The sequence below is a fragment of the Ursus arctos genome, unplaced genomic scaffold (assembly GCF_023065955.2).
Source record: "Ursus arctos isolate Adak ecotype North America unplaced genomic scaffold, UrsArc2.0 scaffold_9, whole genome shotgun sequence".
NCBI classification, from domain to species: Eukaryota; Metazoa; Chordata; class Mammalia; order Carnivora; family Ursidae; genus Ursus; species Ursus arctos.
This window is the reverse complement of record NW_026623111.1, coordinates 9,865,785-9,876,647: the sequence shown is the minus strand read 5'-3', so window position 1 is coordinate 9,876,647 and position 10,863 is coordinate 9,865,785. Positions and strand designations below refer to the sequence as shown.

The window sequence follows — 10,863 nt, the reverse complement described above, 5'->3', positions numbered from 1 at the left end:
AACCTAAGGCAGGGCGGCGAGGAAGAAAAGAAGGGAGAGAGACGGCTGACGTCAGAATGCAGAATCTAGGGGCGCCTGGGCGGCTCATTGGTTAAGCATCCAACTATTGATTTCAGATCAGATCAGGTCATGATCTCAAGGTCTTGAGATGGAGCGCCATCTTGGGCTCCGCACTCAGCGGGATATCTGCTTGGGATTCTCCCTCTCCTGCTACCCCTCCCCACTCTTGTGCATGCACGCTGTCTCACTCTCTTTCTCTTTCTCTCTCAAATAAATAAATAAATCTTTAAAAAAAAAAAGGGGGGGGGGGGAATGTAGACTAGAAGAAAGCCACCAAGCGGTAGATGGAGCAATGTGACTAGATGTTTCAACTCTGGTCTGTGATTTAGTCCTTGGTGAGATTGTTTGAAACATAGGCATAGGTTTTACTTTAAAAAAACACAAAAAATACAAAAACAAACAAAACATAGAAAGAAGTAGCAAAGAATGAGTTCTAAAAAGCAAGCCTCTAATACTACCCAAAACCAACTTCCCGTGAGCCCTCCAAGTTGAAAATGGCACACAGCAGCTCCAGTTTGGATTCAGAGCTAGGTTGAGAAAGAAGACTAGGGTTCTCTTTGTTTCTTTGCTTCAGCCTCTGAGGTATTCAGTTAATGTTCTCTGCCATAAAAAAAGAAATGGTTGGTCTCCTTTCCCTAACTATGCTGTCTCTCTGATTTAAGTACTTTTCACCTGTGAATGTCCTTGGTTACTCCTAAACTGTATTCTGTCCTATAAAAGGCACTAAATTAAAGACTGCTTTGGCTCTATGTTTTAGTGAAGTGATTTTGAAACGTGCTATAAGGTTGCTCCTCCCTTTAGAGAGCCAGTGAAGTTCATCTTAAATGTCACCTCCTTTCTGCAACTTGCTTTACAAACCCCCACCCCCACCTTTTTAAGACTCAGCTCAGACGACTTCTCCCCGATGAAGCCTTTCACACCACACCAGCACCCCCTGGCCACCTCGGATTGGGTCAATGCACCTTGACTATATAAATCATCATCATCTGTCACCATCTAATTAATTTCCACTCTTGAAAACCTATAAGCCATGCCCAGTACAGCAGCTAGACTGGTCTTCTTAAAATATGTCAAAGCATTTCATTGCTCAACTTAAATTCTCTGCTGGCTTTCCTCTGCAGTTAGAATAAAGTATAAACTCCTCTAAATGATTTACAAAACCCTGGATTATCATCCTGTCTGCAACTTCTGCCGCTCTTTTCTTTGTTCTAATGCTGAAGTACAACTGTGTAAGGACCTCAGTTGTCGCTCTCTCAAATCCACACATACACATGCTCTGAGGCCATGCTTCCCATGGGCTGCTCCTAGCCAATGGCTGAGCGGGAAAGATACTGAGGCAGTCTGTTCCTGGAGACATGGGAATCCTCTGGCCAACAGTTTGGGCTTGGGGACCCACCATCAACTGAAACTCTCTTAGGCTACATGGCACTCGGACTTTTCCTACCTGCCTGCCTTCCTTCCCTCTCCCCTCCGTTCCATGAGGAATGGCCTAGTTCCCTCCAGCCCCTTCCCCCATACTCCTTTAAAGGTCTGATTCTTACTTTTTCTCCTCCCAGAACCTAAGCTGACACTACAATACTTAACTAAATCTTTGTCTATTTTTGTGTATATATGTATATATTGAGTTTCACCACTAAAATGCTATCTCCTTGAAGGAAAGGCTCTTGTTAGATTCACTCACTGCCACGTCCATAGCACAAGCACAATCCCTGCACTGAGCAGGTCCTTGTTAATATTTGTCCAATTTTGTACATAGGTCTATCAACACACTGACACATTATATTGAAATCATCCAGGGGCGCTTGGGTGGCTTAGTCAGTTAAGTGTCAGACTCTTGATTTCGGCTCAGGTCATAATGTCAGGGTTATGAGCTCGAGCCCCACATCGGGCTCTGTGCTGGGTGCAGAGCCTGCTTAACATTCTCTTTCTCCCTCTCCTTCTGCACCTCTCCGTGCTAAAAAAGAAAGAAAGAAAGAAAGAAAGAAAGAAAGAAAGAAAGAAAGAAAGAAAGAAAGAAAGAAAGAAAAGGAGGAAGAAAAGAAAGAAAAGGAGGAAGGAAGGAAGGAAGGAAGGAAGGAAGGAAGGAAGGAAAGAAGGAAGGAAGGCAGGCTGAGAGAGAAAGAAAAAAAAAGGAAGAAAAAAAAGAAAAAGAAATCATCCATGTGCCTACCTTTATCTCTCACTAGGCGGTAGAATTTCTTGAGAATATTCTATTGATGGGGTTTGTAGGCCCAGCGTGTAGTCCAGATCCTGAGGCACAGCAGAAGCTCAACTCATGTTTGTTCAGTTGAGATAACAACTCCTCCTCCCTTGCTCACTCGGCCCACACGCCCAGACAGCATGTGCTGAATCCCGTCTTCCACAATGCTGTCTAGTTTCCCTCACGTAGCACCTCCTGTGTCCTACATCTCTGCGAATGTGCCCACCATTCCCCCCGAGTCCATGAATTCTTCTTCCCTGGCCTTCTACCTCCCCTCAGCATTCCAGCCTACTCCATCACCAATTCTGTCCTTTTTACCTCCTAAGTATTTGCTCATTTAATGCACTTTTCTCAATTTCTAATGCAAGCACCTGGATGGAGGCCACCATCATCTCTCTCCTTAACCAAAGAAACCCCCCTTCCTAGGCCCCTCGTCCTCCACATTTGCATCCCTCCCATGCATTTCCTATCCAACAACGAAGGTGTTCTTTCTAAAAGGCAATCTAATCACACCCTGCTTACAGCCCATTCCCATTTCAAAGTCTGCTGAGGAGGACTTTCCAGGCAGATGCACATCTCACCTGATTTTTCAGCCACAGGAGCAGTTTGCTATGCCCAAACTACCTCCGTCTTTCAGGAAAACTGTCTTTCTCTAACTCACTCCCACCTCCACCACACTAATTTCTGCTGATGTCTCTTCAAGAAGCTTTCTAGAGACAGGTCCAGTCGGGGTAAAGTGGTTTTCTGTTGAATTCCTATAGAAACCTTAACTACTCCCAACATGATGTTTGTCTTAGTCAATGTGGGCTGCCATAACAAAAACACCATAGACCAAGTGGCTTAAACAACACACATTTATTTCTCACAGTCTGGAGTCTGGAAGTCCAAGATGAGGGCAGATGCGGTGTCTAGTGAGAGCCCGCTTCCTGGTTTACAGATGGTGGTCTTCTTGCTGTGCCCTCACATGACAGAAGAAATAAGAGATCTCACTGGAGTCTCTTGCACAGGGGCATTAATTCCATCCCTGAGGACCCCACCCTCATGACCTAATTATCTCCCAAAGGCCTCACCAATACCAACACACTGGGGGGGGTAGGATTTCAACAGATGAATTTGAAGGAAGACACATTCCGTCTATAATATCATTTATTACACTGACTTGTTTAATTGTACCTCAATTAAGCTGTGTGACTCGTGTTTTTAAAACAAAATTAAGGGGCGCCTGGGTGGCTCAGTCGTTAAGCTTCTGCCTTTGGCTCAGGGCGTGATCCCGGTGTTATGGGATTGAGCCCCGCATCGGGCTCCTCCGCTGGGAGCCTGCTTCTTCCTCTCCCACTCCCCCTGCTTGTGTTCCCTCTCTCGCTGGCTGTCTCTCTCTCTGTGAAATAAATAAAATCTTAAAAAAAATTAAAATAAAAAATAAAACAAAATTAAGATTTGACCAAGTTACCCCATTTCTTCAAATCCTTTAAAGATTCCCCCATCGCTTCCAGATGGGAATGTGCTCTCCTATATCTCATCTCCCCACTCCTTCCAAAGCTCTTAGCATTCCCAGCTATAAACATAGCCTCACCCATGCAAACTAGCTCACGATCTTTGCACATATTGCTTCTTTTGCCTAGACTACCTTTCCTCCTCTTTCTTCCAGGCACTTGGTCCCCTTTCAATACCCATCTTGAGTATCCTCTCTTCCGTGAAGTCTTTTGATACCTCTCTCCTCCAGGTGGATTTGACCACCTCTTCTGTGAACCCATGTTATTTGCTCAAATTCCTATTACTTCATGGCATTTCTTGGTTTATAATTTTAACTTTGTGTCTGCCAGTGGACAACAAACTTCTCAAGGTAGCGTCAAGGTTTTTATTCAGCTTTCTTTTCCCAGTCCTGCTGCATGCAAAGAAGGTGGTCGATAGAAATCCATTGAGTGAACAAATGAATGAACAACTTCATCCATTCTTCAGGGATGTACAGTGTTTCCCCTCTCCAGTTATTCTATCTCCTATGAATTACAACAGACAGGATTGCCTTATTTTCTGAGCTCTATACATACATAGCAATACAATCTTTCTTAGTAGGTTCTACACATCTAAAGAGCAGGGGAAAAGCTTTACAGCCTCTTTGTTTCCGTGCCTTGCACATGGAGGAGCTCAGTCTGCTTTTACTGACTGATCGTTATTGCTAGATCTATTCCTTTTTGATTCAGCAACTTACCGAAAAAATTTAAAAAGAAAGCCTTCTCAGAAATCAAACAACAAAATCACAAAATGTTCTTTTCTAAAAATAACACATCCCCAAAACACTCAAGGCAAGAGCTGTGTGTTTTCTCCTCTCCCATTAATGAGAGAAAGATACGACTTCCTCAGTTTTCATTTTGTCTGCGTCATGTCTGTGTTGCCTGGAGATTTGTGGCTGTTGTTTCAAAAAAGATCAAATGACAACAGGAGATGGATGGTCTCCTTGATTAAAAAGTGGCACTCAAATACATCAGCTTCCTCAGATTCAAGGAGGAGAGGGTTATTTCACAGCTAGTGCCTACTCCAGAGGCACGAATCCCTGGGAGCAGCAGAGGCTGGCCATCCCCCATCCAGATCTGCTCGCACAGGACTCTTAGTGTGATGCCGTGTAGAGCAGAATCACAAGGGCTTAGGATTTGCTATTCGCTGACTCAAGATCATCTGCGTTCAAATCCCAGCTCTGAGGGTTACTAGCTCTGTGACCCTGGGCAAGTTCCTTAGCCTCTCTAAACTTCGATTTCATCACTGGGAGAGCGGGGGGGGGGGGGTGATAATACCTAATGCAGCTGCTGGTGTGGTTGGACGAGATAACACAAAGCATTTAGCACTGCCTGCTTCTTAGTGCTCGGTAATGGCAGCCATTATCATTTTGTAGCCAGAACTGCATGTGTCATTGTAGCTACCAAATGTTGGACACTTACTAGGTGCTGTATACACTATGCTAGCTGTTTTTATATTGATGAATTTACTCACAAATCTCAAAGCAGTCTTTAATCGGGTTTTATCCTCATTTTATAGTTGGAGAAGCTAGGTTTCCATGAGGCTAACTCACTTATCCAATACCATGCACCTGTTATGGTGGTCTTTGTGGCAGAATGAGTTGCCCACTTTTCCAGAGTCCAAAGTTTCTGTTTTCTGTCCTCAATGAGTGGGCGGGAGCCAGAACCCTGAATCCCATACAACTCCTACAACTTCTGGAAGGATTTGTGACACAGCAGCGGTCTGGCCCAGCGGATTCCCATTAGTACCACTAACTTAGTAGTAATTTGGACTTTAGCCCCATGTGTCTCCTACGCTGGGCCCACATTTGAGTTTCAATGGTTCCTTTAATCACTTCAGTTGAAGAGTATTGGTCCTCAGATCTTCCCACTCTAAGGGAGGAAAAGGGAGGAAAAAAAAAAAAAAAAGCCAAAGCAGAAAATCCTTCCCTACCGTCACCACCGACCTAGAAGGGAAATGGCCTCAGCTGTCCTGCCTATACTCCTCTCCCACGGAAACATGATGGCCACAGGTTTCTAGAGACCACCCACGAAGCTGGAAAGACCCTCCCCCTCGGCCTTGTTTTGTCCCCACAGGACTCATAAAGAGTAAACCACTGGCCCCCCTTCTCTCTCCACCCCCCTAAAAAATATCTGACCTCTCCTTTTTCCTTCCTACTAAATATTCCCATCCACCTAGCACTGTAGCTTTTATGTATTTGTCAATCAATCCCTAATCTATCAGAGCGTCCTCTCCGGGAATTGTGGGAGACAGAAAAAGGCCTTGAGCTCCCTCTAGAGGTTGATATAATGTGACCAACCCACAGGATTCTTGCCTTGACTTAGAGAGCTGCAGGTGGTGGCCAGGGGCAATGTCGCATTCATCTGTGTGTGCCTAGAGCCTTACAGGAATGAATTCAAACTAGCGTATTTTCCCCTGGAAAAGTGAACCAGGGCCAAGGTGTCAATTTCAACAACTCCCTCCAAGTGAGCAGATACAGAGACAACTGCTCTCTCCCACGGGAAGGCGGGTCACTTTGGCCCCTGGAGCCTGCTGCGTCTCAGCAGAAAAGTGGAAAGCAACAGAGGGGCCAGCCATCTAACCCCCAGGCTGTGAGCTCTGGGGCCCTACCTGGCCTCTAGAGACAGGAACGGAGAGAGACAGGGGCTTCCTCCTGGCACCAAACACTGACCAGTGAGAGGCACCCAGGGTGATCACCTGCCTAGTGCCAAGCCCTGGAGCTGCACAAAGGCTGCCTGCCTCAGACAGACAAAAAGCCAGCCACTGCATAAAGCACGCTTGTGTCTGCAGCACCACTGGCTACATTTCCTGCTCCTGTGCTCAGCCCGTGCTTGGGAAATATTTGGTACTTGGTAAATATGTTTTTGGAATAATGTTGAAGGAGCACACACCTAACAGCTGTCCTGTGACTGTTGGCCCTATCTAGCGTAGAGCGCACTTGTTGTGGGTAGAAGTATGTCCCCCAAAAGAAATAGATTCCATTTCTAACTCACAGTACCTATGAATGTGACCTCATTTGGAAGTAGGGTCTTTGTAGATGTAGTCAAAGCGAAGAGAAAGTCATATTGGATTCAGGTTACCCTGAATCCAATGACAGCTGTCCTTATAAGAAGAGGAAATTTAGACCCAAACGCACAATGGCATAGGGGGGAACACCATGTGATGGCAGAGGCAAAGATTAGAGCGATATATCCAAAAGCCAAGGGACACCACGGATTGCTGGCAACCATAAGAAGCTAGGGAGATGCATGGCATGATCCTTTCCTGGAGTCTCCTGAGGGAGTCTGACCCTGCTGGCATCTCGACTTCAGACTTGTGGCCTCCATTACTGTGAAATAATACATTTCTATTGTTTTAAGTCATCCAGTTTATGGTAATTTGATGTGGCAGCCCTCGCAAACTAATGCAGCACCTTACTCTTTTCTCAGCGCAGTGAAATGAAAATTTCAGGGCCCCCACAGAGGGAGTATTACATCTCTTATTCTCCCCGAAATAGCCAAACAACACCCAGTTGTTATTTTCACTGCTTCCAGTTCTCTGCCTGAAGATAAGGCGTTCCAGTCATGCAAACAGTTTGGGGCTTAGAATTCAAGGACATACCATAGAGGGGTTGCTGGTAATGTCAGCTAAAGCTCTGTAGTTCCCACAGGGCTTCTTTTCCAAGCAAGAGGAGAGGAGAACAGGAACAGAAATTATGGACACACTTCAATTCCCTCATGTGGGACACCGAGCAGCAGCTTTTCCCTAATCTCTTTGTAAAAATATATTTTGAAAAAGAAGACGCATTTCCCAACAATACAGGGCATTACAGACATTACATGCTCTCTGGCCTAGTTGCAGAAATAGCTTATCCTCTGCTTAAGGACAATAAACAATCGTCATGGTGTGTTAATCTCATATGCTTCCCAGGAGAAGGGAAAATTATCACATGGAAATAATAGAGGGTTTCAACAGCCTACCTCCCTGCAAAAAGGGATTGTTCTCAGAGCCCTCCCTTCAAGGATCCCATCCCTCTGGACTGAGAGCTTCCCAGGAGAGGAACAGCCCCTTTTTGTCCTCAAATCCGTGATACCTGGCACCAGGATGGGCATCTTGGAGGTTCTCTGAAAAAATTGGGATGGAAGGGCTGGAGATGGACAGGGTCCACCAGTTGGAGGGATCTGAAGCCTCTAAGGTCTCCTGGTCCATCCTCTTCCTACCAAAGTCTGTAAAGAGATAAGAAGACTCTTTGATCTGAATTTTCTTTATCGGTTAACATTAATTCAAGGTTAAATCTTCCATAAAAACCCATTCATGCAATGACTGGGCTTCAGTGAAGCCAACTAAAGTGCCCAAGACAACATGTTTAAAAATCCTTTCCATTTAAGTCAGTCGGAACACAGCATTGTTCAAACCTACCTCGTTCTAGGATAGTTGCTTCTAATCGGCCTGACTCCTTGCAATCCCTTCTGTCAGCATTGACCTTGGGTCTCTACATTTGCTGACTCTCTTGACAGACTGTTATGTTGTCTTCCCAACAGGGCTCCTGGAAAGCCTCCATCTGGCCCAAGCCCCAAAATTCCCTCTGACTAGCTCTCTTGGAACTCATCCTGCCGAGTGGGATGGCTGCCCCTACCCATCCTGATTCTGGGAGTTGGAGTCTCTGCTTTGACTGCAGCAAGGAGTCCTGCGAGCACAGCCCTCCCTGACCTATGGGTTCTCTGCAGGCTGTGCTTGGTGGGTTCATTAACCAGCCACGTGAGCCGTGAAGCTCAGACCACCATTCGGAAACAAAATCTTCTCTCATTGCATCATTTAGGTTTTTGAGGCAATAGGAGACTTTAAGAGAACAGACTGGGCCAGATTCTAAAGAATTGTTTTATATTATCTTTTATTATTATTATTATTACTATTATTATTATTATTATTATTATAATATTATGTTAGTCACCATACAGTACATCCCTGGTTTTTGATGTAAAGTTCGATGATTCATTAGTTGCGCATAACACCCAGTGCACCATGCAATACATGCCCTCCTTAATACCCATCACCAGTCTATCCCATTCCCCCACTCCCCTCCCCTCTGAAGCCCTCGGTTTGTTTCTCAGAGTCCATAGTCTCTCATGCTTCATTCATGTTTTATATTATCTTGACTAAACATTGGTGATGGTTAGAGGAAGGAATCGGAATGAAATGAAAAGAGGAAAAATGGGTCAGAATATAGGAACAGCTGCTTTTGCAAAGCAGCTTTAGGAAAGATCCAAAAGCTGAATTTCTATCAATTAGGGAGAGGGTTATTCAGATACTAGCAGGAGGGGGGCAGGTGGTAGCAGGTCCAAATATCCTGAGATGCTATCATGGAAATTTAAAGATCTACACACACACACACACACACACACACACACACACACACACACATTTTCCTAGCCCAAGCACCCAAGTATTTGGATCTCTAGGGTCTAGAAAATGAGAGTCAACACAGTGACTTAGAAAGGAGGCCAAGCTGAGGTTAGCAGTAGGAGCCCCGCTGGAGGAAATGCAAATGGACCTTTTGAAGACATTTTTTGAGAATGAGAGGTTCATTAGAGCTCCCCAACAGTGTACACGGTCTATTACCATGACGGCAACATCAAGGTCTCAGAGGAATCTTGGGTCAGGCCACTCCTGAATCTTACTCAATTTACCTAAAAAGTGGCAGTAATGACATCTCTATACTGCAAGGACACCTGGAAGGATTTTATGAGGCAATTACTGTTAAGAACTTTTGAAAATTACCAATTCCAAACAAATAGAAGGGTTATAATTTGTCTAAAAGAAATTCCTCTAACTTCCAAAGGCATGGAGCTTGCTTATGGGAGGAAATGGGGCATTAAATTCCGAGATGTGGTCTGGGTTGACCAAGGTGCTTGTAGAATGAATCATCTCACAATCAGGCGACCTTGGTGGACAACTTCAGGTGAAAGTGTATTTGGTGCTATTGGGTGAATTTCCCTGAATATTGGGACTATGAGCAAGAAGAGCATGCAGTGAAATTGGAGTCACAGTGGGGTCCAGTGAAGAGCCTTCAGTGGGAAATCAGGACAATTGGATTCTCATACCAGGTATAGCTATGCATGGGCCTGTGTCATCAAGCATCATTGTGCCTATTTGCTCACTGTAAAATAAAGGCGACATCTCCTAGTTGTTTCCACATGTGATATTGTGTGTGTGTGTGTGTGTGTGTGTGTGTGTGTGTGTACACATGTAATGCTTATGAGAGAAGCATTAACCTTACTCGTGCTAAGCCCTGGATTTTGCTCTACTTTTTCCCATCAAGATATTTTCATGAAATTCTTAGAATGTGTTTAAAAGAGCCCATTTGGGTTTATAAGAGCAGGCTCCAGCCAAATGGAGAGCAACTCTACATGCATGCCTTCATTCATGTGTTGCTGTGTTCCTTAAACTCAACACCGGCTGATTATCCTTCTGACCTTATCCAGATCCACTGGCATCTCAACGGTGCACTGGCTGACCCACCAGGACCAACCAGTCCTGCACTGGGGGAAAAGCGTGAGCCTCCATTTGGTTTCCAATGACACCCAAATGGCTCATGAGAGACAAATGCTGGGGCTCAGGGCTAGTCCTGTTCTCTTCCTGAAAGGTATGTGTTGGGTGGGAGACCCACCACCAGTAGGGAAAGCTATGAAGACGTTGAAGTCATTAAGAAAGCATTTAGGGTCTTCAGTGGTTTGAGAAGAAGCCCAGAGTGGCTTGGGAGGGAAATGGGTTCAAGTAGACATTATGGGACTACTTGAAACTCCTTTAGACCCAAAACATGTTTCTTTCCGTACTCAGAACATTTTTATAATCAGATTTCACAACAAAGCCAGCTGGAAATAAAATAAACCAGAAAAGGGTGTGTGTGTGTGTGTGTGTGTGTGTGTGTCCAACTCCTGCCTTATGCCAGTAAAGATGAATTTCCTTCCATAACATACACTCCGAGATTCATTCAGCTCCCTAATCCCTGCAGCTCCCAGGTACACTCAAAGGGATAGGAAGCATAGAGGCATCATCCTGATTCCCAGGGCTAGGCAGGGCACCCCCTTTCCCCATACGTTCCACCAGGATGG

At 45.0% G+C, this 10,863-nt stretch overlaps 1 long non-coding RNA gene across 1 annotated transcript; it reads right to left on the bottom strand.

Moving 5' to 3' along the window:
* Window positions 1-3,225: 3,225 nt before the first annotated feature.
* LOC113266686 (uncharacterized) lies at window positions 3,226-8,281 on the bottom strand. The gene is made up of 3 exons (XR_003320464.4): window positions 8,171-8,281; window positions 7,845-7,977; window positions 3,226-4,257 (listed from the first exon to the last, which is right to left on the bottom strand). It is a non-coding gene; the product is annotated as an uncharacterized LOC113266686 (long non-coding RNA).
* Window positions 8,282-10,863: the final 2,582 nt, after the last annotated feature.